Below are 24,840 nucleotides of genomic sequence, written 5' to 3' on the forward strand. Positions count from 1 at the left end.
TCGGCTAACTACCCAGTAAATGGGTCACAAGGCATAGGGGAATTAGCTAACCAGGACAATTCACTTCCAAATAAAATTTACCCCCCCTAAAAATATTACTCCAAATGACCTCTATGAACCAGTTGAGCAACCTATATGAACAGCAGACATATGAATATGATTTTGTATTATATGTTAGATTTATATCCCATCTCTTCTTTGGGGGCAGGGGTCCCCTACCCCCAGGCTGTGGCCCACTACCAGGCCATGTCCTATTTAGAACCAGGCCATGAGTAGAGCTGCGTGCACCCGTGCACCAACCCACAACTCATGCAACCCAGTTCCTCTTCCCCCCGCCAGCCAGGCCACCACACTGCAAAGGAGAGACTTAAATTGAGATTCACCTTTATTTTCTTCCAACAACAAGCTGATGTTGAATAATTTGCCCAGAATCAACCAGTGGGTTTTTCATGACTGAGAGTGGACTTCAGTCCAAAGCTTCAGAATCTCTCTCTTCTTTCCATTTGTATCTCATACGTAGACCTCAGAATTGATACATAAGTTTTTCTGTATCACAGTCCTCCCACCCATTTATCTTCACAAGCTAAGTTTGTCCCAAAGCTGAACTGCAATTCAGAATTCCAACTGTTCTGCCCTGCAGCTGCTAGTTTTGTTTCTGACAGGATTTCTGTATCCCAGGAAGATTTTCAAGAGAGCAGGAAGTATGACTAGGTTTCACTACTGCCTTTTACTCAGATTACAGGAGTGCTGCCAGAAAAAGGTAACACCCTACCTAATTACTGCTTTTATAAAATGTATATATGGCTTACAGGATTAGCGTTTAAGAGATCATTATAAGTTCTGCCTCCTGGATCTTTTTTTCAGCAATCAGCCCCATTAAATTCAGTCAGGTTTGTACTGCTTAAGGCCGCAAAATTGCAAGGCTACAATGCAAATGTATGAATTGTATACATAGTTCCCTGAGTTATAAGGATGTTATTTTCAAACAAGTATAGGATTTATACTACAGGTAGCCCCTGATTTACTTACTTATTCGACTTATTTACCACCCATCTCGCTTCCATTATGATCGTAAGACCTGACAGTCACAAAACAAGTTATACATGGCTGACTTGATTTTAAAATCTTCTTTGCAGTGATTGTTTAGTGTTTCTCTGGTTGTTAAATGAACCCATTTTTTTCTATGGGGTGTTTTTACCAAAAGCCAAAAATAAATCTTGAGTTTTCACAAAAATGTAAATCATGGTCATGAAAGCTCAGGATGCTGCAAACAGCTGTAAATGCAGGCTGGTTGCCAAGTGCCCAAAATGTGGAGCGGGGGTGGGGGGGGAGCCCTTGGAACTTTGTAACTCAGTCATAAGTATCTTTCAGGGGTCCATTGTAACAATTGCTAAGTGTCCAGTTGTAAGTCAAAAACTACCTCCATGCTATGCTATGCTATGCTATGCTATGCTATGCTATGCTATGCTATGCTATAGAGATACAGATACAGATATAGATACACATCCTATAGAAGTAAAGGATTTATATAAGCTATAATGTTTTTCTTAAAAGTATTTCAAATAAATATTTTGATATTTGTTCTCTGAGTGGGTTTTTGTTTGTTTGTTTTTATAATCCCTCTACTAATAGGGATTACTAGCTTGTTGATAGCTTGTTCTAAAACAGAAATCCTAGTAGTTTTGGAACTGGTAGAGACATTTGGAATTCTGAGAATATAACATGACACTGTCAATGGTTTGCCCATTCTGAATGGGTATTATGGGATATTGAATGTTGCCCCCCTGTCTTATAATCCCTCCCAGGACATGCCTGACCATTCTTACTTTTACAAAGTGGGCTCCAACCATTTACCATTTTTGTTTTCTATGGTTTGCACTTGGAGACAAGAAAAATTTGGGGAAATTATGCTGGAAGATAGCTCTGGGATTCTCTTCATCCCAGCTTCTGTTTTTAACATTTTTTTAATTGCAGAAAATACTATAGGATGCAGCATAGAGTGTGACAATTAGTAAATGACTTGTCCGTAGAGACATTGATATAATGTAAGTATCACATTGGGGAAAGGATGCACCACTGATTCCTTCAAGCCAAAGGTACTACCCTGTCACTCAAGGAAGCTGACACCATTTGTGTAGACCAACTACAGATAGTTCTCAGCTTACAATCACAATTGAGTCCAACATTTCTGTTGCTAAGCAAGACATTTAAAGTGAATTTTATCCAATTTTATGACTTTTCTTGCCATCATTGTTAAATGAATCATGGTACTTGTTAAGTTAGTAACACAGTTGTAAAGTGAATCTGGCTTTCCAGTTGACTTTGCTTGTCAGAAGGTCACATGACCCCAGGACACTGCAGCTGTCATAAATATGAGTCAGTTGCCAAGTGTCTGAATGTTGATCACATGACGATAGAGATGCTGCCACAATCATGTGAAAAACAGTCATGTCATTTTTTTCAATGCCATTGTAATTTTGAATGGTCATTAAACGAACTATTGTAAGTCGAGGACTATCTCAACAACCAAGAGCCATGGTGGCACAGTGGTTAGAATGCAGTACTGCAGGCTTCTTCTGCTGACTGCTGGCTGACTGCAGTTTGGCAGATTAAATCTCACCAGGCTCAAGGTTGACTCAGTCTTCCATCCTTCCAAGGTCGATAAAAAGGACCCAAATTGTTGGGGGCAATATGTTGACTCTGTAAATTGCATAGAGAGGGCTGTAAAACACTATGAAGTGGTATATAAGTCTAAGTGCTGTTGCTATCTATATATCTCACCTCCCAGGCAGTCTTGAATAACCAAGAGGGATCTAAATCAAATAGGCAGGAGGCCAAACTCACAATTTAGAGAATGCTGTCCACCTCATAAGGAGTCGTAGCGTTAAATTTGTTCCGCATCAAATTTTCTCCTTTTCCTGCAGTGGCACTCTAGGCATCTCTTCTATTGCTTCATGTCATGGAGCTCCTTGATAAAACCAAAGTGCACCCTGGATCGGTATGCAAGAAAAGGCCACATGAAGTAGTGCAGTTCAAGACCCATGTCATCTATCTATTCCAGCATGGAATTAAGTTCTTGGTCAAATTGTCCACCATATTTTTAGAGAGAACCCCAAGCCCCTCATGGAACACTTGTAGGTCTATCACCTGGGCAGGATGATCAGGTACTGTCTTCCTCTGAGAGGTGGGAGGAGATGATAACAAGCTGAACAGCAATCCAAAAGTGATCTCTCCATAGCAACAGAATGATTACAATATCTTCCAATGATATCACAACTTGCTTGAGACTAAAACTAGGTACAGTGCAACCAGAAAGGGATAAAATAGACTAATACTGGAAGTATGTTGACACTTTTGAATATTTCTATTGGCGAAGAATCCTGAGAATATCATGGACTGTCAAGAAAGCAGACGAATCCATGATAGAACAGATCAATCCACAATTCCCAAGGCGAAAGGTTGAGGTTCAAATTATCACATTTTAAACATATTACAGTATATGAAGACCTCGCTTTCTTGAGAAATTTATAATGATGGAAAAGGTAGAAAGAGAAGAAGAAGACACGATCGCAGTGGTGATCAGTACACCATTGGAAGGCTTAAAGCCCAAGCTGGGAAGGTCTGTCTATGTAGTTGCTAAGGTTCAAGTTGGATTTAATGACACATAATCAATTGTGAAGGTAAAAGTGAAGGTTCTGTATGCCAGAATTTCCTTTTCTTAAATACAAAGAAAAGAACCAAAAAAAACCCCAACAAACAGTAAAATACATTATTTCTCAGTGTATTTAAATTAATATCACTTCATTTTACTGCTAGACCTTCACAATGTGAAATGGAATAAAAGTATGTCCTAGACTTAATAAGGTTATTTTAGAAAATTGAAAGACAAAAATAATTCATGACCAAATATTTTCTCCACTCAAGTTAGCTTCCTCCTTTTAAAACTCAAAATGTATATGTATAAGAGTATTGCTTGCATTTTTAAAAATCAGTTTATCATGTTGAAAGCAGAAGTAGGAATATTTTTTTAAATGTGAAATTGGAGTATTTTTTAAAAGACACCCAGATGCATTATCTGATATTTACACATGGCACCATTTCAGGGTCACCAATAAATAGGATTACTGTAGGAGTAATTTTAAAACATGATAAAGGGAGTGTGGTGCAGTGGTTAGGCCCAAAGCCTAACCTTGAGCCAGTCACTCTCTCTCAGCCCTAGGAAGCATGCAGTGCCAAGAGCCATCAGGGACCGATCCAGGCAATCACCAGGAGTCAACACTGATTCAAAGGCAAATGCATAGCTATGCATTATTTTTTAAACCAAACACCAAAAGTTAACCAAACTTTTGAAATACTAGGATTTCCATACATATATTGTTTAAGGTGGAAGTCAATGTTTTCAACTTTCTCAACCTGATAATTAAAACAGTGCTTCAAAGACTTTTTTTCCTACAGCTGCTTTTTGTTCTTAATTAGTATACGGTGGAAAATGCTAATGAAAATTAACAAAGATAATTTTAAAAGATTGGAAATCCAATCTTTAGAAATCCAAGTAGTGACATGAAAACTGAAGAAATAATTCTTTCTACTAAACCTTGTAACTATTAAATGTAAGAGGAAATCTGAACCCTTCTGAATATTGTGGGAACCCCTGCTGTGTCCATTAGTAATGGAGCTTCTGGATGTTCTGTTTCAGCAGAATTTTCAATGTGATGTTATTACACTGGAAAATACTGAGTGAATCATTTGCTTTTTTTTTTTTTTGCTTAAGCTTCCTGTGGTTTATGTCACAGCCACAACCGCTGGACACATTTGCTTCTGACACAAAACAATTTGTACTGATGTCACTTGTTATAGATGTATGTGGAGTCGCTATTTTGCTCCTTAAATTTTCTTAAGTCAAGAAAACTACAATAGAATTTACTGTGGGGGTGGGATTCTACAGGTTTGCACTTATTCTCTAGAACCAGTTGTTAACATTCTAAGCAGTTCGGAGAACCAGTTGTTAGAAGAAATTACGGGCCTAATCCTGTAAGGAAGGCAGGAAGGAAACATTCTGGTGTTGCTTACAGAAACTGCCTCTCCATTAACCCTTATTACATTCTTGGCAGGACTAGACTTCCTGTCTCAGGAATTTCTCTGGAGGTTTTTTCCCCTTTCTGGTACTTTGCTTGTGTGGAGTGACCATTTAAAGTTACAATGGCATAAGTGACTTATGACCATTTTTCACACTTACAACTGTTGCAGCATCCCCACAGTCATGAGAGGCCAGGCAAGGAGATGCGTGCCTCGATGTGAGTGATATTGAGTTGGCCACACCCAGCCAGTCACATGACTACCAAGCCACACCCACCAACTAAGCCACATCCACAGAATCGGTTGTTTTTTAAAATTTGAATCCCACCCCTGATTTACTGTAGTAGAAAATAGCTTACATATTAGGTGGAAGTTAAGGAAATTGTCAAACATCTGGCAAATTTCAATAATTAACCAGAATTTGCTGTAGTTGACTTGGTGGAGCCAGGTTATGAAAGTCCATTTTACAGGTAGTTTTCTGTCGAGTCATCTGCAACAGAATAGTTATTTTGTGTTTTAATAATTTCATGTGCAATTGAGGTAGTCCTTGACTTGCAACCATAATGGAGCCCAAAATTTCTGTAATAAGTCCTGATGGTTGTTAAGTCAAAGAATCCAAGGGACTGTCCCAATATTACTTTTTTTTTGCAGGTCATTAACCAAACACCATGGTCATTAAGAAAGCCATTCATTCCTGTGGGTGCTTATTTTGCCAGAAACAGCTGAAAAGGCCAAAAAACCCCACCCCACAATAAATCATGGTCATGTGACTACAACACTGCAAGCAACCATAAATGTGAGTCAGTTACCAAGTGCCTGAAACATGGTCACCATGGAGGGAGATGCTGCCATTAGAACTCTGAAACCAGATTGTAAGTAGCTTTTGGAGAATCTGTCATAACTTCAAGTCATCATTAAGTGACTGTTTGTTAAGTGAGGACTATCTCTATGCACACCATTCCAAGTGTTACAAAATGCAGCTACCTGCCTCTTGGTAGATGCAAAAAATAATATAATAGCCATCCAATTTTGAGTTAATTACACTATGACTTCATTTGTAGGTTTAATTTATATTACTATGTTTTACTTATATTTTTCAACATCTCCTACATGAAAATACTCTTTACTTATTGTAAAAATCATTCACGAAGGAAATTTCTACTTTTTCAATGGCTGAAAGTAACTTCTTCACTGCTCTATTTATTCTGGGGGTAGGGATGGGAAATCACCTGAGTGATTAAAAAGCAAGAAGATGTGGGGAGAAAGAGATGATATTTTGTTCTAATTCTATTTTATGCTGTTATATCATAAATATGCAAAATCATTCTCACTAGCTTCAGTATTTGCAACCTATGTAGTATTTCAGTGCCTTAGGCTATAACTCTAAACATATCTGTAACTGAAGGAAATTCACTTAACAGAGTATGAGTCTGTACAATGGTGGGATTCTTTTTTTTTTTAACTATCAGTTCTGTGGGCATGGCTTGGTGGGCGTGGCAGGGGAAGGCTACTGTAAAATCTCCTGTCAGAGGTGGTATTTGCTGGTTCTCTGAACTACTCAAAATTTCCACTACCGGCTCTCCAGAACTGGTCAGAACCTGTTGAATACTACCACTGACTCTGTAAAATATGTATTTTGAATGAGTGCCTTCATAATCTAATGCATATGGAACTGTTCAGAACAGTTCAGATCAGAACTTTTACAATGTAAAGAAAAACATTTATTGTTATTTTCTGCCTCAAGAGCCAAACAGATTTAATCAACCTTGGGGGTCAATTCACTTTAAGTGGTAATTGGGTAGGTGGGCAATATTTGCAGCTCCATCTTTGGCTAACTAGAGAGGCAGTTAGGTGTAGCGATTAAGATGCTATCTTAGAAATCAGGAGTTCATGAATTCTAGTCCCACTTTAGGCATGAAAGCCAGCTGTGTGGGCTACTTCTTTGGGCCACTTCTCTCAGCCCCAAACACCTCATAGGGTTATTGCTGTGGGGAAAGGAGGAGGAGGAAGGAATATTATGCTTGTTTGCCACCTTGAATTATTTATAAAAATAATACAAATAAGTTATAAATAAATAAATGTATAAAGATCTCAAACTTCAAGAAGTCCCATTTAGATTTCTTTAAGGACACTCCTGAAAACCAAGCAAGGACTTAACATGGCCATTTATCAATCTAACAATAGACTTCACTGGAACGCATCCACAAATTGTGATGTTTAAATAACTTCTGGTTCAACATAACCGTTTAATCCTACCGTCTTATATGTAGCAAGGAGGATAATTAAGGGAAGATTCTGAATCTACAGATGTAATTAAAGGAAATATGGGATTACTTCTTTTCCTTCAGAGAGGATAATAAGCAGATTTGCTTATGTTTGAATTATATAAAAATGCTTTTTAAACTCTTTGTCTAAATATAGCAGATTGGATTTAAAACCTGCAACTTTCCTACTGTGTTGCAAAGTGCTGCACCTCGTCCCTCTGTAAGGCCACAACCTAAGCTCAGATTTCCCTTAAATGAATCTGTTACAAGAAGTCAACCTTTGTTTAACTTTTTTTTTCCACTTCCTTTATTGAGATTTTCATTGTGATATTTTCTATCTGTGCATTGCTCCGTTTAGCCCTCTCTATGATTTCTGTATAATTCATTCTTAAGCTTTCCTCAAAAAAACTTTCTAGGACATTCAGAGAAGGCAAGAAATGTCAAAGAAAAGAAACCTCTTCCCTTCTGTACTCAGTGGAGTAAAACTAGCTCAAGAAGCTTAATAAATTAACAGAATCCAGTTGCAATGTCTGTGTCTAAGCGTGAGTGAGTAAGTGAGTGAGTGAACGAACAAAGCATGTAGGAGGAAGCACATTAGGGCAGGGAGCTACATGCCTACAGGGGATGTCTCTGTACTGTTATGGGTTATGGTCCCACCCAGTTTTGGTATGTGGTTAGCAATTTGCTTGCCCAGATTTAATTCAAGCCTTGGGCCAAAATAGGGTCTTTCCTTTTGTTTGATGGAAGGTATATCATTGGAGAGGAAAAACCCCTCTTTGACCAAAATGAATAGTACAAAACATAATAGGACTTGCATATAAATAGGACCTGCAACAAAATGTTGTTGAGCAGTTTGTGTGCCAGTCAGCCATGTCCTCTTCCAAGTCACCACATTCCATTCTCCTCCCCATGGTTTCCTGCCTCTCCACTGCTGATATCACCACTTTGAGCATTGTACTGTCCCTTTTTAAGGCCACTGAACATTATCAGTCCTCATCAGTCTGTTTTTGGATCTGTTCCCTTAGCAATCTTGCTTGTAAGGTTATTTTGTATTACTGCAACCCTTCGGTCTTAAAGTTTAGGGATGGTTCTCACAAATTGGTTTGACTTGTATTACTAAGAAATTTAATTTACTATACTGTCTTTTGTTTGCAAGTGCCATTTTACAAAGGAGATTCCCTCCTGGGTAAAAGTAAAGAAGAAATTAATCTGATAGACAGACAGTACCCGCACACCATTGCACTCAGTTAACACAGTTTTTAACGGTATTACTTTAAACAAAGTTGTGCCCTGCTTCTTAACCAAAGAAACATTGAAACAGCTACAAAACCCAAACCTGCCTTTGCAAAATATGACATTAATAACAAATGTTATCCTTATGTTTAAAACAGCCTAAAATGATCAACTGTAAAGACACTCGAAGAGAACTGTTAAAAAAAATTGTGGAGAAAGAAATAATTCAAACATTTCTCAATAGCACAATGTCCTGGCAAAAATTATAAATCTGTATTAATGAGTCTATGAAATATAAATGTACCTACCTGAAAATGTGATCCTCTATGATCACAAAGCCTTTCGTATTTAATACATGTGGAAGTATCTGTAAAAAAAAATAATCATGTTTTCATTAATGGGAAAATTTATTTTGTTAAATTTGTTTGCCGCCCATCTAGCTTTGAGGGGACTCTGGGTGGCATATTTGTTTATCATCAAAATGATATGCCACCAATTCCCATACAAATATAAATGTGTATATTTATATCAATGTGCTTAAATCCAGCCCATGGGGCTGGCCTGGAAATATCAAAGACTGGCCCATAGTGCCTCTGGTGACTAAAACGGGCTGCGTGCAGCCCCCCCCTGTGCTTCATTTTCACCCTCCATGGCCTCCTGCAGCACTCTGTCAGCTGAAAATGGCCTTAAAATGGCCCAAAAATGGTCTAAAAATGTCCAGCAGAGTGTTTCAGGAAGCCATGGAGGGTAAAAATGAGACACAGGGGGACCCTCCATTCCCCGTTTTGGCCGGCAGAGTGCTGCAGAAGACATCCATCCCCCACCCCACCCTCCCGGCTCACGCAGAACTATGATGCTGATCCAGCCCTCAAAGAAATCCAGTTTGACACGCCTGTTCTAGTCCAACCCCTTGCTCAAGCAGGAGATCCTATACTATTTCAAACAAATGACTGCTTAGTCTCTTAAAAACCTCTAGTGATGGAGCACCCACAAGTTCTGAAGATAAACCGTTCCACTGATTGATTGTTGTCACTGTCAGCAAATTTCTCCTAGAAAAAAAATGTATGTGGAAAAGAACCAGATGTTTACATTTTAGAAGTCACATCTACATGTCAATCAGCTCTTGTCACTGCTCCATCAACATAGATCTATAATCTTAGTGTGCACTCCATCATAACTAAGCACTTATTTCTGATTGTTACAGAATTTTTTGTCACATATCTCCATCTCTTTTCAGAAACATGTATTCCATTACAAGGTGTTTTCATTTAGTCTGTTCCCATCCTAAAAATTAAACTGATGATCTCTCTCTTATTAATATGACTGCAATCCAGAGGTTGGCTTCACATACTTTAACAACTGGTTTGTCTAGTGCAGAACCAAACACACAGCAATTTCATGCATGCAGCTTTCAGCACACCTTCTTGGGCAGCTGCAGTGAGTAGAGTGGGTGAGGCACAGAAATCAGCTGGGCTGCGTAGGCAGGGTGAGTGAGCCAATGAGTGAGATATATAGGATGGGATAGCACAGGGACAGGTGGGTGGGCCTAGCCAGTGGTCAGAATTACCGGTACAGGCAAACCGGTCTGAACCGGCAGCACCCCACCACTGGAGCAATCATATGTTTCATATAGCCGCATGTCCTTTTCAGCATTACACTCAGATTTTTTTTCCAGCACATTCACACTTATAATAACAAATTCATCCCATATTCATACATTCATCCAGGTATTCTATGATTTCAGAAGCAGGTATCTAAATATAGAAATCTCAGAATATCAAAATATAAATGTCCATTCTTCTCACTAAAGCATCCCTCGGTTATACCTATTATTCACACACAGATCCTTATCTTTTTCAAATGGGCAAGATCCTGATCATTCTTTTTACCAAATTTTGGAGGAATATCTAAACATTGGAAGTACAGAATGCAAAACAGAATTCTCTGTCTTTGCATGTGTGTGTGTGTGTGTGTGTTTGCAAACTCTCCTAGATGTGAAATTGTTTTAAAGTTCCAAATAAATTACCTTTGCTCAAAGGAAGCATGTAATCTGCTCGTCTTCATATATATGAACAGTGTGAAATCAATACATGGATAGTGCCTAATAATAGGAGGTAAGAATACAATGGCACTGGCAGGCAACTTGCCATGACATGCTAGCTATAAGAACTAAGAATACTAAACAATGTTTCTTCTGTGCAATTGTTCTTTTTTAAATAGGGACTGTGCTGCAGTCATTTATTTATTTATGGTTTCTTTTATCCCAACTTTATTATTTTTATAAATAACTCAAATTGGTGAACATACCTGATATTCATTCCTCATCCTATGTATAGTAACATTTGAAGTGTAAGAATTTAGTATATATCTGTCTGCATCAATACATAAATCAATAAATAGCAGCTTAATATTGGAATGATTTCAGACTGCTGATATTAATAGTGTTCATTTCTGACAGCATATATTCAACTTATAGAACACATCGATGATTAAACATGTTTTTCAGACAGCTATCATGTGCTTTACCTTTAGCCTATAGACATTTAGCTTTTAACAAGAAACATATTTAACTGCACAATTTCTATCTCAAAAAAAGGATTCCATTCACACAAGAAATATTTATTTGTCCATTTATTTAGGATTTTATTTGTATTTTGCATTCAAAGAACTCCTGAAGTGTGACACAGTCAAACAAATGAATAAAGCCATATAAAATTACAAATTAAAACCATAAAATCCTGTTCATTTGCCACAGAAAGAAATATTTGCCAGGAGAAATCTCATTCTGTAGGTACTATTAGAAAGATGTGATCGCTGGTTTACTGGAAAGGTAAGGATCAATTACACATGGGATTTAAAAACATGACAGAAATAGACTAGGTTTATTGTTAGGATAGATGCCCTTGGCTACTGCTGTCTGTTCAATGCCACTATGAAAGGATTTTGCAAAAAGTAGGTACAAGGAAGAATCCATATTGCTATCAAAGGTTCCCCAGAGATCCATTTAAAGATGCTTTACATATGAAAGAGAGTTAAACTGCTGAGCCAAGCAAATGAATATTGGAAAGTCAATGAGAACTGAATGCAGCACAGAGCATGCTGTACAGCTAGGTTCTCTGTGAAGAAAGGGAAGAAAGTTGACCCATAGATACAGACTGAGTCTGATATTTTATTCTCAAAATTAACAACCTGTTGCAAATTAAAATTTGGCAGCCTAATGTTTACTCTCAGAGACTAATCTTTCTTTCCTGAGACCGCTTTGGGAGGAGGTCCAGTCATATAAATGTCAACAATAGGTTCTGTTGTCTTTCACTGGACTGATTTTTCAAGTCAGAAATAATTGCAGATAAAACCCAGCCACTGAAACAAATGAGAATACCCCATGCGCTGCAACTATTTTCACTCCATGAAACAATAATATTAGCAATTTGCAGAAGTGATTTTTAAAAAAAGAAAGCTTGGGTGACTGGAGACTCCTGTATTAGGAAGAAGCCAAATTTAAATAGTGAAGTGCATGGGCATTACTACATATCCCATATGAACAATGAATTAAAATGGCCAGTTTCCTGGCACCAGAAATATCATTGACTTTCCTACTTGCCCCTTATGATCAATAAAGACCCACTCCTAAACTCATGTCGCAGCCATAGCCTAGCAGTGAGGGACTCCTTTCCCTTTCTTTGTGTCCTAAGTGGAACAACCACATTTTTCAGCCTTCATTTGATCCTATGCTCTGCTTTATCCTGGCTTCACTTGCCGTTTGGTTGCCGTCAACTGAAAGTGAGAGCAAAAGAATAAAAATAGAGAAATTGGGCACAGAGGAGAATATAAAAAGACAAAGAGAAGGGCAAGAAGAGAGAAACGGAAGAACATTCCCCACCTATTTTTGACATTGGCTGCACAAAGCAAATTAAATAATATCTTTTCCTGGTAGCACCACTGTAATAACCTTTTTTTTAATAAGAAAGAAGGACGTATTGTTTTAACTGCTCATTTCCTAGACAAAGGTGTTAAAGGGAAAATGAGCTCAACAATACTTATATCTCTCCTAATATTAAAAAGCCAAAAAGAAGATCGTTTTCTTTTCTGCAGTAATTGTGATGATGAAGTGCTTTCCTTATTTAAGCTCTAAAGTTGTTTGGAAGTGATCCACAATCATGTTGAAATGTGCTGTACTTCCATTCCTCTTTTTCTTTTGCAAAAGGGAAGCATCCAGAAAAAGCTCACCATGCTGTCACTGTGATCTGTCCAGTGTGGCTCCTGGTGCTATGAAGGACTAGGCGCCCTCTGTCCATTCAGTGGCATTAACTCTACTTGCTGTAACCTAGGGCCTGCTGCCATGGCAAAGTTGAATGAATGCTCTTCCGTACACAAGGTAGAAAACCATGAAGAGTAAGTCCTTGTCTAATGTTCTGCTTGAGATGCCAGCACTCTATATTTCTGTATTTCATCTGGTAAACCTTAAAACATGGTTCAGGCTAGTCACATCTGCTATCACCTCATTGAGAATTGGCTCTTAGATATGGATTCAGTTCAACGATTAGCACTAAATAACCAAACAACCACGGGGTCATAAAAATCAGCTGTCATGACATATGATCATAATAGGCAGGCTCCATTGCAGTCGTATGCTGAGAACTATGTTTATTACATTAAAAGTCTACATACAGTACCTTCCAGCAGTCATGATTTGTATAATGTGCTTCATATAGCGTGTCAAAAATTTACTTTGATTGCAATTCATTTGACCTCTTTACCCTAAGGGGATAGATCCCACAAAATAAGTAACTAAGACTGAAGCAATAGTTGGCACTACCTAATCCTGAGCCAAGATATATATTTAAATACTTACTTATAGCTAGCAAGGGCTGAAGCAGAAATAATTGTCCAATTGATCCAAACTTCTAAGAAGCCTTTTTCTTTGTCTGCAAGATACTCTACCAAATTTTGTTTTGTGGATTAACTTCTATTTCTAAGGACCATTCAGTACCTTTGTGCTTCTTGGAAGCCATCATCATATTGAGATTATTTCTAATATATATTAATTGTTTTTGCTCTCTGGCTGTAATGTATCCTTCTGCACATTTTCTAACAAGGGTCTAACTTTAGTTATAGTATTTGTATCAGAGCTGAAAATCTCTTTACAAAAACTACTAACAATGTGTAGTCCTTAATGGAACTATATGGAGGATAGTAAGCATTGGGTACCCTAAAGTTCTGTCTTAGGCTCAGTACTCTTCAATATCTTCCTAAATGATTTAGAAGGAGGAATAGAAAGAGAACTTTTCATATTTGCAGATGACACCAAGCTGGAGGAAATAGCCAGAACCTCAGAAAATCGGCTCAAAACCAGAAGGATCTCAACAGACTTGAACACTGGCCCCTATCTAACAAAATGAAATTCAACAGTGAGAAAAGTAAGGTTTTACACATAGGTGAGAAAAACCAAATGTACAGGTACAGAATTGGTGGAAAGTGGCTCAATAGCAGCAACTGGGGGAGAAATGTAGAAATCTTACTAGACAATCCCTTGAATATGAGTCAGAAGTGTGTTGCAGCTGCCAAAAAATGCAATGCAATCTTAGGCTGCATTAACAAAAGGATAGAATCAAGATCACATGAAGTGTTAGTACCATTTTATAGTGCCTTGCTAAGACCACACTTGGAATATTACATCCAGTTTTGGTTATCACAATATACAAAATATGTTGAGGCTCTGGAAACTGTGCAGAGAAGAGCAATAAACATGATTTGGAGGCTAAAACATATGAAGAATGGTTGCAGGGATTGGGTATGTCTAGATTAGTGAAAAGCACTAGGGATGATACGACTGCAGTGTTCCAATATTTCAGGGGCTGTGACAAAGAAGAGGGGATCAACCTATTTTCCAAAGCACCAGAAGGCAGGATAAGAAGCAGTGGAAGGAAACTATTCAAGGAGAAAATTAACCTAGAACTAAGGAGAAATTTCCTGACCATGAAAACAATTAACCCGTGGAACAGCTTGCCTTCAGAATTTATGGGTGTTACATCACTGGAGGTTTTTTAAGAAGAGATTGGACAGCCATTTGTCTAGAATGGTACATGCTTGTGCAGGAGGTTGGAGTAGAAGATCTCCAACATCTCTTCCAACTCTGTTATTCTATTATTCCTTAAGTGTGGAAACTGATTGCTCAGTAGCTAGATCAAATGTTTGAAGCATGTTTCCAGTTCTTTCTGCCTCTTTCATTACCATATGAATGGTCTTTCTTTAGAAACGTTTTTTTCCTTTGACACATTAAAAAAAAGGTTAATAGACACAAGGAGATGAGTCCCAATGGTATCTACTATACCAGGGAAAAGCATATTCCAAAAAGCTACATTTCTACATTCTACATTTAGGCAAGAAAAACAAAATGTACAGTATATGTGGTACCTTGATCAATAGTAGTAACTGTGAGAGGGATCTTGGAGTCCTAGTGGACAATCATTTAAATATGAACCAGCAGTGTGCAGCAGCTACCAAAAAAGCCAGCACAGTTCTAGGCTGCCTAAACAGAGGGATAGAATCAAGATTACAGGAAGTGTTAATACCACTATATAATGCCTTGGTAAGGCCATACTTTGAATACTACCTCCATTTTTGGTCGCCATGATGTAAAAAAGGTGTGGAGACTCTAGAAAGAGTACAGAGAAGAGCAACAAAGATGATTAGAGGACTGGAGGCTAAAACATATGAAGAACGGTTGCAGGAACTGGGTATGTCTAGTTTGATGAAAAGAAGGACTAGGGGAGACATGATAGCAGTGTTCCAATATCTTATGGGGCTGCCACAAAGAAGAAGGAGTCAAGCTATTCTCCAAAACACCTGAGGGTAGGACAAGAAGCAATGGGTGGAAACTAATCAAGGAGAGAAGCAACTTAGAACTAAGGAGGAATTTCCTGACAGTAGAACACAATTTGCCTCCAGAAATTGTGAATGTTCCAACACTGGAAGTTTTTAAGAAGAAACTGGGTAACCATTTGTCTGAAGTGGTGTAGGGTTTCCTACACCACTTCAGGCAGGGAGTTGGACTAGACGACCTCCAAGGTCCCTTCCAACTCTGTTAGTCTAGTTCTAGTTGGTAACATCATAGAAAAAATCCTCAACAGAGTGCCTATAAGATGACAATGCCATTATACTTAAATAAGGAATTTGTTTAGGGAATATGTAAATTCCAGATCATTTCCTTTTTTAAAAAATTTAAACTTTAGAACTTTTTACTTTCTGGCTACCTCAGTTTCACGTGAAATCAGCGTTACAATGCTTCTTGCTCAATGGAGCTACTTCCTCTATCCTAGAAGAATGACTTGCTGAGTGGACTAATTAAAACCAAGGACATTTTCCTAGAAGTGAGTGCTTCTACAATTGTACTATTCTAGCTGCTAGGGCCAAATTAAATATGACACTTGTCACATACTGTCTCACTTGAATCATTGTTTAACACAAATCATCAAAGTAGGCAAACCAATTGGTAGTGTGCATCTGCACAGCACCTTCTACTTGTAGTGGGAGAGAAAGCTAAAATTTTGCAAAAGAGAGTTGTCTGTCTTGTGCAAACAACAGATGAATCCAATCAAGCCAACAGCAGGCAGTCTGCACATGGAGAGTTTGAGCAACCCAGATTTTCCCCAGAGACACCTGTATTAAAAGACTAGGCAGTCCTGAGCTGGAAATGGGAAGGGGAAAAAATTCAGGGTAACCACTCCCTATAATCTCTATCTAATAGCTTAGAAGGTGATAGCAGAAGTTTGGCAAGGTTGATCTCAGGCCAAAGGCCAGGGATGGAAACAGCAAAAATGCAATTGAGTTCAGTTCTTTATTTGCTTACATCTAATCTTGCCAAACTAAACCTATACCTTTATAACCTGAAATGATATAAGATCTGCTTGAGCAGTGGGTTGGACTAAAAGACCTCCGACTCTATTATTCTGTATTCTGATTCATATATCCTACTAGACATATTTTAACATCTAAATGAAACTGTTGGGTGAGATCATTCATCGGTTCAGGGTTCAATATCAGCACAGATAGTCCTCAACTTATTACTGGTCATGTAACAACCATTTGCAGTCACAACTGCCTCAGAACAGATGTTTTATGACCCATAAAGCATTTCCAGCCGCCGTAAAAATACCTGCCTTCCCAGGTCACATAAATACAGTGTATCTGAGATGCTTGGCAATTATGACCCATTGCTACCTATCCTGCAATCATGTGATTACTATTTATAATATTCTCTGCTAGAGAGTCAACAGGGAAGGTTACATGTAGAGGGGATGTTGGATTTGAGGTCCATTTCCCCAATGCGCAGAGAGAGATCTCTTTCCTCCCCCACCATGCTGGGAGGGGAAATCCTCCTGAACACTGTAAAAACAGACTTCAAATCTGACAAAACCCTGGTGAACAGCAGTGCCCTGAACTTTGCAGTATGCTGGCATTTGCTAGTGTTTTCCCTCCAAACACCAGCATTCTCAAAGATTCAGACCTCAAAAATCATGCATAACAGCTTCAATGGAATGATTCAACTTTAATCATTTATTGCTAGGTTTAAATTTTCTTATTATTATGGTAATTGTTTTCAGTTTTGTATTGATCTGATGTGTTTCCAATTTGGAAAAAAAAACTGACACCTTTATTTCCTGAAAACTGATGAACCTTGGGTTGCTTGTGCTATCTCAGGCAAAGTTTTTCAATCAGATCACATACTGTTCAAATTAAAAACCTCAGGATCACATTTATTCCTCTGTAATGCTGCTGTTAAGATGATTCTCAGCATTTAATAAAACCCACTAATTTGGGATTGATTACAAGATGTTCCACATGAAGAACCCTCTCAGGTTAAATACAGATATATTTTTTTTGAAATGCAGCATGAGTTCTTCCTCTTACCTTCTCTTATTCTTGAATATAAACCTAGCTATTATGCTAATGTATACAGGCATCTTAACAGATTGTCCTTTATTTTCTCGTGAGCAAATTCCCTAGAGAGATGGTGCCCACCCCCCTCTCCTTACATTCTGTTGACATAATCAAAATGAAGCCAGATCAGCCCTACTGTTAAGCCATATTGCTCTCTCTTTTTTTTTCTTTTTTCTTTTTGGATGCTGCTTCTTTTACCAGCAGGGCTAATAATAATTTTTAAAAAGCATCAGCACCTTCCCATCTGTTATCATATACTCTCCTTACGTGGGCAGCAAATAAAGACTCTGGCTGTTTTAGAGAATGTCACAACAAGTATCTTAATCTTCACAAGCAAGTAATCAGTTTATTGTTGTGACTGCAGGTTATATAACATAACATAGAAATGCTACATGCAAAGATACGAAGTTGAACTAAAACCAATGCTACAATTTAGTCATAAAGGCATATTGCTGAATTTAAAAGACACTGGCAAAAGTATCAAGTAGATTGCTAACAAGTCCTGTAGGACCACATCCTCAAGAAAGCAACTCAACCATTCTGCACCGGATCCCTTGAGTTTATCTGAATTGGTATTTTCCCCAGATTTCATCATAGAGAGGGCAACAGAGAAATAATGGATGATGTTGTTCATTACATTGGCCAATGCCTCCAAATCATTCCAAATGTTGCAATGGAAATACTTTTTCTTAAAAACACAAATAAGATGAGGAAGTTGAAGAATTCTGTACTTCTTCATTTTTAATTTAAAAGAAAGTAATGGTGAAATCTTGATGCTTGGAAGTATCACGACAGCTGAGAAGCATGACATCACTTTTTCCTCAGAATTAATGCAGAAAAGGAAATAGGAGCACGCATGAGCATGAAACACCTTTAGTTATCCAATGTAACCTGCCAAGGGACACGTTTATCTTAGACTCTTCTGTGCAGATGCCTATGTGGCAGTTCCAAGTTCTGGAGTTTCCTGATAGCTCTTTGGGTTTTTGTTGTTGTTTGTTTTGTTTTTATAATTTTTTTTACCAGGAAGAATTTGAATGAATAAATAGGTTTTGACTGCTGAAGATGGGGAGCTGTTGGGGTATCTGTTCTTTTTATCAGTGTATTTTTCATTTGTTTCAGAATATGGATTTCATTATCACATAGTTGCAGACGTATGAATCATAGCATAGATATTCATTAGATTTCAACATAAGTACGTACTTCTAGAGTGTATCAAAATTCATCTAGAAGTGTGTTTTGAGCTGAGATCATCCATTTAGAAATATACCCGTTTAAAATAATGTGGAATGCTTATCATAATTTGCCCATATGGATTTCTTGTTTTGAAAATAGTCTCATGTGTTCTTATTATTAGTAACATGCCTAAAGGACTTTGTTACTTGGCAACATATCCATAAGTAAGATTCCTGATTTAAATATATTAAACAAGTGATTAATCTTTAAATGTAAATGTTCATAATGATTTTTAAAAAGATGGTCACAGAACACATGACCCAAGAATAGATTATAACTTTGTCTCTTTCTAGGTTGCTTTTGCTGTCGTTCTCTAAGCAAGCAGGACAATAACTCAAAACACTAACATCATTTTTTTTTGCTTCTAAGTCAGACAGCCCTCTGCATCGGACTGATTTTCTGTTCCATTGTACCTCACTTTCATAATTCCCGTGGAGGAAAAGACTAGGAAAAATGCAGGAAAGAAAGCCAACAAAAGAGTAGTTACCAGATCCAATAGAATGTATTATTTAGTTCCATCTGTATCCTGGTAGCCATAGTTGGGTAATAAATAACTGGAGAGCTGTATGACTTCAACCCCTTGTTGGAAAGAAAATCCAGTTCGGTTCCAAGCCGGGAGAAAGATGCTGCAAATAAAATGGAGGCTGATTGGAAAGAAGGATTCTGTTTGTTGATGAATAGAACCAACAACAGCATGTGGCTCTGGGACAGCTGGCAAATTGGTTTGATGAGTACATGGATTTTTATAGGGTTCTGAGTTGCTGCAGGAGGTTGTGCAATGTAATGAGCCTGGTATCTTTTGCTGTTCTAGTGGTGGTGGATTAAACCTATTATGACCTAAAGGTCATGTCCTGTTCTTAGAATTTGGGTAGGGGGTACAAATTTTAATCCCATCACTGGAGGTGTAGGTGTTTTGTTTCTGAATAGGCTGGACTGATTTTTTAATGGGCACAAAATATCCATCTCTAAAGACTTCAGGCATCTGCTGGAGGTTGTTTTACTATGCAGAAAGACTGGGGTTGCCTTTAAGAACATATTTCTCAATTTCTCCTTTGGGGAAATATAATGTTCTGCCTCTTTTAATATCCCCCAAAATATTTCATTCTGGGGGAAGGGGATTCCTACACCCTCATGTCCATGATCAGCTCCTTGATCTCTCTCTCTCTCTCTCTTCTCCAAAAATATTAATTCCATCAAACAGAACTTGTTCTTATCCATACTGCACCTCTCTCAGCTTTATGTGTGTTCAACCATGTCTCATCCACAAAAAGGAAATGCTATGAGCTGCCCAGATATAGTCTGTCCTTGGGTGCCAGGTGGCATCTAAATTGAATGAATGAATAAATAAAAGATTGGAAATGATTGATTCTTGGTTTCTAATTGTTTTACCCTCATTACAAAAATTTTCATTTCTCTTCCTTCCATAGACTGCGTGAAATGTCTTCATCATCACTTTATAAATAATGGAACATGTATTTGAGATTGGCAAGCTTAAGATTGGCATATTTGGAATTGGCATGCTTAATGTTTAAGTCTTCATAAACATGGCAAATTTTCATGGAAAAGATTGGTACAAGATAGCTAAAGTTGATACAACATTGTCAGAATCCATTTTGGCAAAGAGATATTGTTTGCCCAGTGTTATTTAAACAAAGGCAATAAGGAGGAACCCTGGAATATCAAATTATCCTCTTTGATTAGGTTGTGAATCATGCACAAACACACACACAAAGGATTGACATTAATGGTAGTGTGTCATGCATTATAGTTAGTCACAGAGTGACTACCTACCTACATTGCAGAAGTGTTTTCTGTTTTCATTCAAAGAGATTTGTAGCAGATGGCAAAAATTTCAGTCTGAAGCAGGTTGTAGATTCTAGATTAATGATTAATTAATGATTCTTCCCTTTCCTGCTGCAGAGGTTGAAACAACAAAATTATTCTAATTACATATGCATTTTGAGTAACTCCAGACTCCTGCTAAAAAAAATAATCTTGTCTTATTAGTTCTTTAAGCAATAAGAGTCTTGCCCAGGAACAGGCTTCATGATCTACAACCAAAGTGACAGTAACTATAATAACTGGAGATTAATAGAATTGTGGTCTATCCCATTCGGAGGGTAACATACCCAGTAATTTTTATGTATGTTTTTTTGTTGCTTTGCTACATCAGATTGAAGTGAAGTTTCCATACTGGTATTCTCCATTGGTATGTTTTTTTTTAATAGTCCAGGTATTCTCCCAGTAATCTAGGAATCAACTATAAGGAGCAAAAATTAGAGACTCAAAGACTTCAGAACAAACTTCAGAACTTTTCTTAATTATTCAACATATTTCATTTTTAAAGAAAATTTCCCTGAGCAGGATGCTCCCAATTTAGAATTCAAATGATGGACCTTCTTTCAAATAATTTTAGAGGATTTCCTACTTTTCGGAAAACAAGATAAGAGTTTTTTCTGATCACTTTGTTGCTTATGAATGTAATCAAGAATAATATGTGCTAATTCACAGCAAATTTTCATTAAAAAAAGAATATACAGAAAAAAAATGCTAAGGAGGCAAAAGCCACTTCTTCCTTTTGCCTATTAAAGCAATTCATCAATCTAATTTAAAAAGAAAGGTTAGGGTAGAAGTGGAATAAAGGAAGAAGCCAGATTCAATCATATCCAAGCAATTATGAATACACTAACCTGGTTTACACCTACTTGTAAGGTATTAACTATGTTATATTGATAACACTACTATTAGCTTCACACCCATAAAAAGCTAAGCTGTAAAGCCTGGTCAACAAGCAATAATAGCTAAGATTATACATTGTGCTAAACCAAATAAATCAGAGTATAGCAAACTACAAGCATCATTTCCTTTTCCAATGGAAAATGGAAAATAATCTGAGTGCAGTAGAGCAGGTTGTTGTCAAACTCCCAACCCACAGGCCAGATGTGTCATGCACTGGCCATGCTCATACCCAATTTAGTGAAGGGGAAAAAAGTCCCGATACATCATGTGATGCCACCGTGACGATGTGAGTTTGATACCCCTGGAGTGGAGCCTTCATAAATTTAGCTAGGTTTAGACGGCTTGTTTTGTTTTCACTTAGCAGATTTTTGCAAATAGCCACTCTAAACAAAATTTATGATCATCTATTTTTTTTAACCATGTCAGTTGTGATTTAATAAATAAACTGTAATTTAAAAATGATGGCTTAGAATCCTGAACCCACTATCCATCTTTGATTCTCCAGTCACCTACTTCATTTGTAATAATTTCAGAAACAAGGACTAGTATAAAGTAAGTTTATTGTTTTAAATACCAACATTTTAAAACAGAAGTTATGTGATTCTGAACAATTTCCAAAACACAAAATATATACCCAGGAAAATCTTTAATCTCATCAAACTAGTTTACTAGTTCATTGATCTGGTGAACTGTAAATCTTTCAGAGGTATAATTCATTATTGACCATTTCATTGATTGCTATACTATAAAATTATTACTTACATTAGTTTGAATCCTGTTTCTTTTAGAACTGATGTAGAAAATACCCCTGTAATATATTATATTCTAGAGAATTTAGTCTCTATACATAGCATTATTGCCCTGAATAACAGTACTATGGGTTTCAGTAGAAGTTTTGTGTAACTGGCACTATGTAACAAACAATGGAAAATTTCAGAATATTTTTGTACTTGGTATTTCCATTTCAGTTGCAGTAACGGTTTATTTTTCAACTTTTAAGGAACCTGCTATATCGGTGTGTGGTGAGGCTTCATTTGAATCAGATCTCTATCTATCTATCTATGAAGCAAAAATAAAAGCACTGACTTTTCCATTTATAGTGTTAGCAAATTAGAAAAATATCAGATGTTTAAATCAGACAGTTCTCATTATTCTTACAATCATTTCAATAGTATTAAAGTTCACAATGAGTTCTACCCATTTATCCCAATCTAGAGCATACTATAAACTGTATAAACATGGAGACTTATATATGATGGATTCTCTTCTCAGTTTAATCAGGTTAATTAGCTCAGCATTCATATAGACGTAAACATGATTTTGTATTCCTTTAATTAACTGAATAGGTGGGCAAATCATGCCTGAAATTTGTACCTTAGATACCTATAAGCATGCTGTGGATCCTGAATGTAACAAATGTATATTCTACGTATAACTGACTCACTAAATATTGTTCTTGTTAGAATTATACAATTCTTGGTACAATTATACAATTCTTTTCATTTTCTCAGATCTCAGGAAACACCTGTCCATATTTGAGAGACATTCAGAGCAAGTAAACATCCTGAAATTCATTTTCAGAGAAGAAGATGACATTAGCATGAAAAAAAATCATAAACTAACATGACGCTAGAACACAGTCTTTCGTACATGTGGGGAAAATATATGCAATTTATTTAGCTACACCTATCAAACTGGATGGGTCATTCCTCATTCTGGTTGATATAAGATTTTGATTAAAAAACAACAACAGAAAAATATGATACCCAGTCCTTTGTCCATTTAAACTTTTGAATCTTGCCTTTCTACAGGTATGAGCCCTGGTGGTGCAGTGGTTAAAGTGCAGTATTGCAGACAAACTCTGCCCATAGCCTGTAGTTCGATCCTGATAGAGCTCAAAGTTAACTCAAACTTCCATCCTTCCAAGGTTGGTAAAATGGGGCCCCAGATTGTTGGGGGCAATATGCAAATAATGCTTCTACACTGAAAATCACACAGAGTATTGTAAAGTGTTGTAGGGTGGTATGTAAGACTAAACGGCTATTGCTATGTTCCCTCCAGTAAAAGACTCTGACACATTAAGGAATATTGACTCTCATTATGTTCCTCTCATTTATATTAAAGTCAGCTACTATGAATAGAAGCCATGTTCTTTAAGACATATTCTGGGTTGTCTTCAGATTAAACTGCAGTTAAAGAAAGGCCTTTATCCAAAATTTATAATCACAGATTAGTCACACATTAGCATTGCAGGCTTATCAACCAACCACAGAAAAGTTTCTATGAAGTAGTTTGGAGTTATTCTGTAAGTAAAAACTCCTGCTTGGTGCTGTTTAGAAAAACAAAGAGCTGCACTAAAATGATGACTGGCTAGCTACCTTGCCATGCCTAGGCCTATTACATTACAGGCAGGGGTGGGATATGACAGGGCTAACTACTGGTTCAGGATTTATGAGCTTCCCTGCCCGCTGTGAGCCACGCGCCTGTTAATCGTCATTAGCACACTGCGTGCCGAGAAGCAGCCTTTGAAACAGCCCTCTTTTCTTGTTTTTTTTTAATTGCAGCTGTGCCTAGTTTGGCAGCTGAAGTTGAAAAATCAGGAAATAAAGATCAGGTAAGAGCCCAGGTGGGTGGGTGGGCAAAAACATCAGCAGACATAGAACCGGTTCTATGCCTGCTGCTCTTCAGGGCTACCGGTTCTACAGAGGTGGACAGAACTTGTAGAAACCCACCCCTGATTACAGGTAGTCCTGGACTTGCCATCACAATTGGAATCAAAATTTAAGTTTCTAATAATGCAGTTAAGCAAGTTGTTAAGTTTGAGCAATGAGAGGCTGAACCAGAGCATGAGTGCAACAATACTTTATTATAACAATAAAGGGCTGACCGTGCTTGCCACGCCTGGAACTGGCTCGCAGCAATCAGCAACTGGTTGGACCCCGCAGCCTGCTTTTATAGCTGGCTGCTGGGGAGAACCAACCAATGAGGAAAGGGGAAGAACGCCCACACAAAGTGAGTGGACCTGAGTGCGAACTCCTAGAGTTCTCAGGACATAACACCCCTTCCCCCCAGATGCGAACATGCATAGTCTTTGAGGTAGGCAGGAGGTTTATGTTGGCGCCCGGAACGGCGTAGTTCTGGAACATCGTCTGTCCGTCCGGGGTCTGCCTGGGAAGGCAGAGTCGGCAAAGTGTCACCAGTGTGCCCCTCGGTTTGGGCCTGCCCGGGGCTCGTAGGGTTGATCACTGGGGGTGTGCTCCTGTAGACTGGATCGGGCTGGTCAACTGCCTGGGCACCGCTGTCTGTGTTCGGGCTTTCGGAACCGGCTGTAGGTGTGAACTGATCGCCGGGCGTG

This window comes from Pseudonaja textilis, chromosome 3, assembly GCF_049901715.1.
Source record: "Pseudonaja textilis isolate UNSWEBS1 chromosome 3, rPseTex1.2, whole genome shotgun sequence".
Taxonomy (NCBI): domain Eukaryota; kingdom Metazoa; phylum Chordata; class Lepidosauria; order Squamata; family Elapidae; genus Pseudonaja; species Pseudonaja textilis.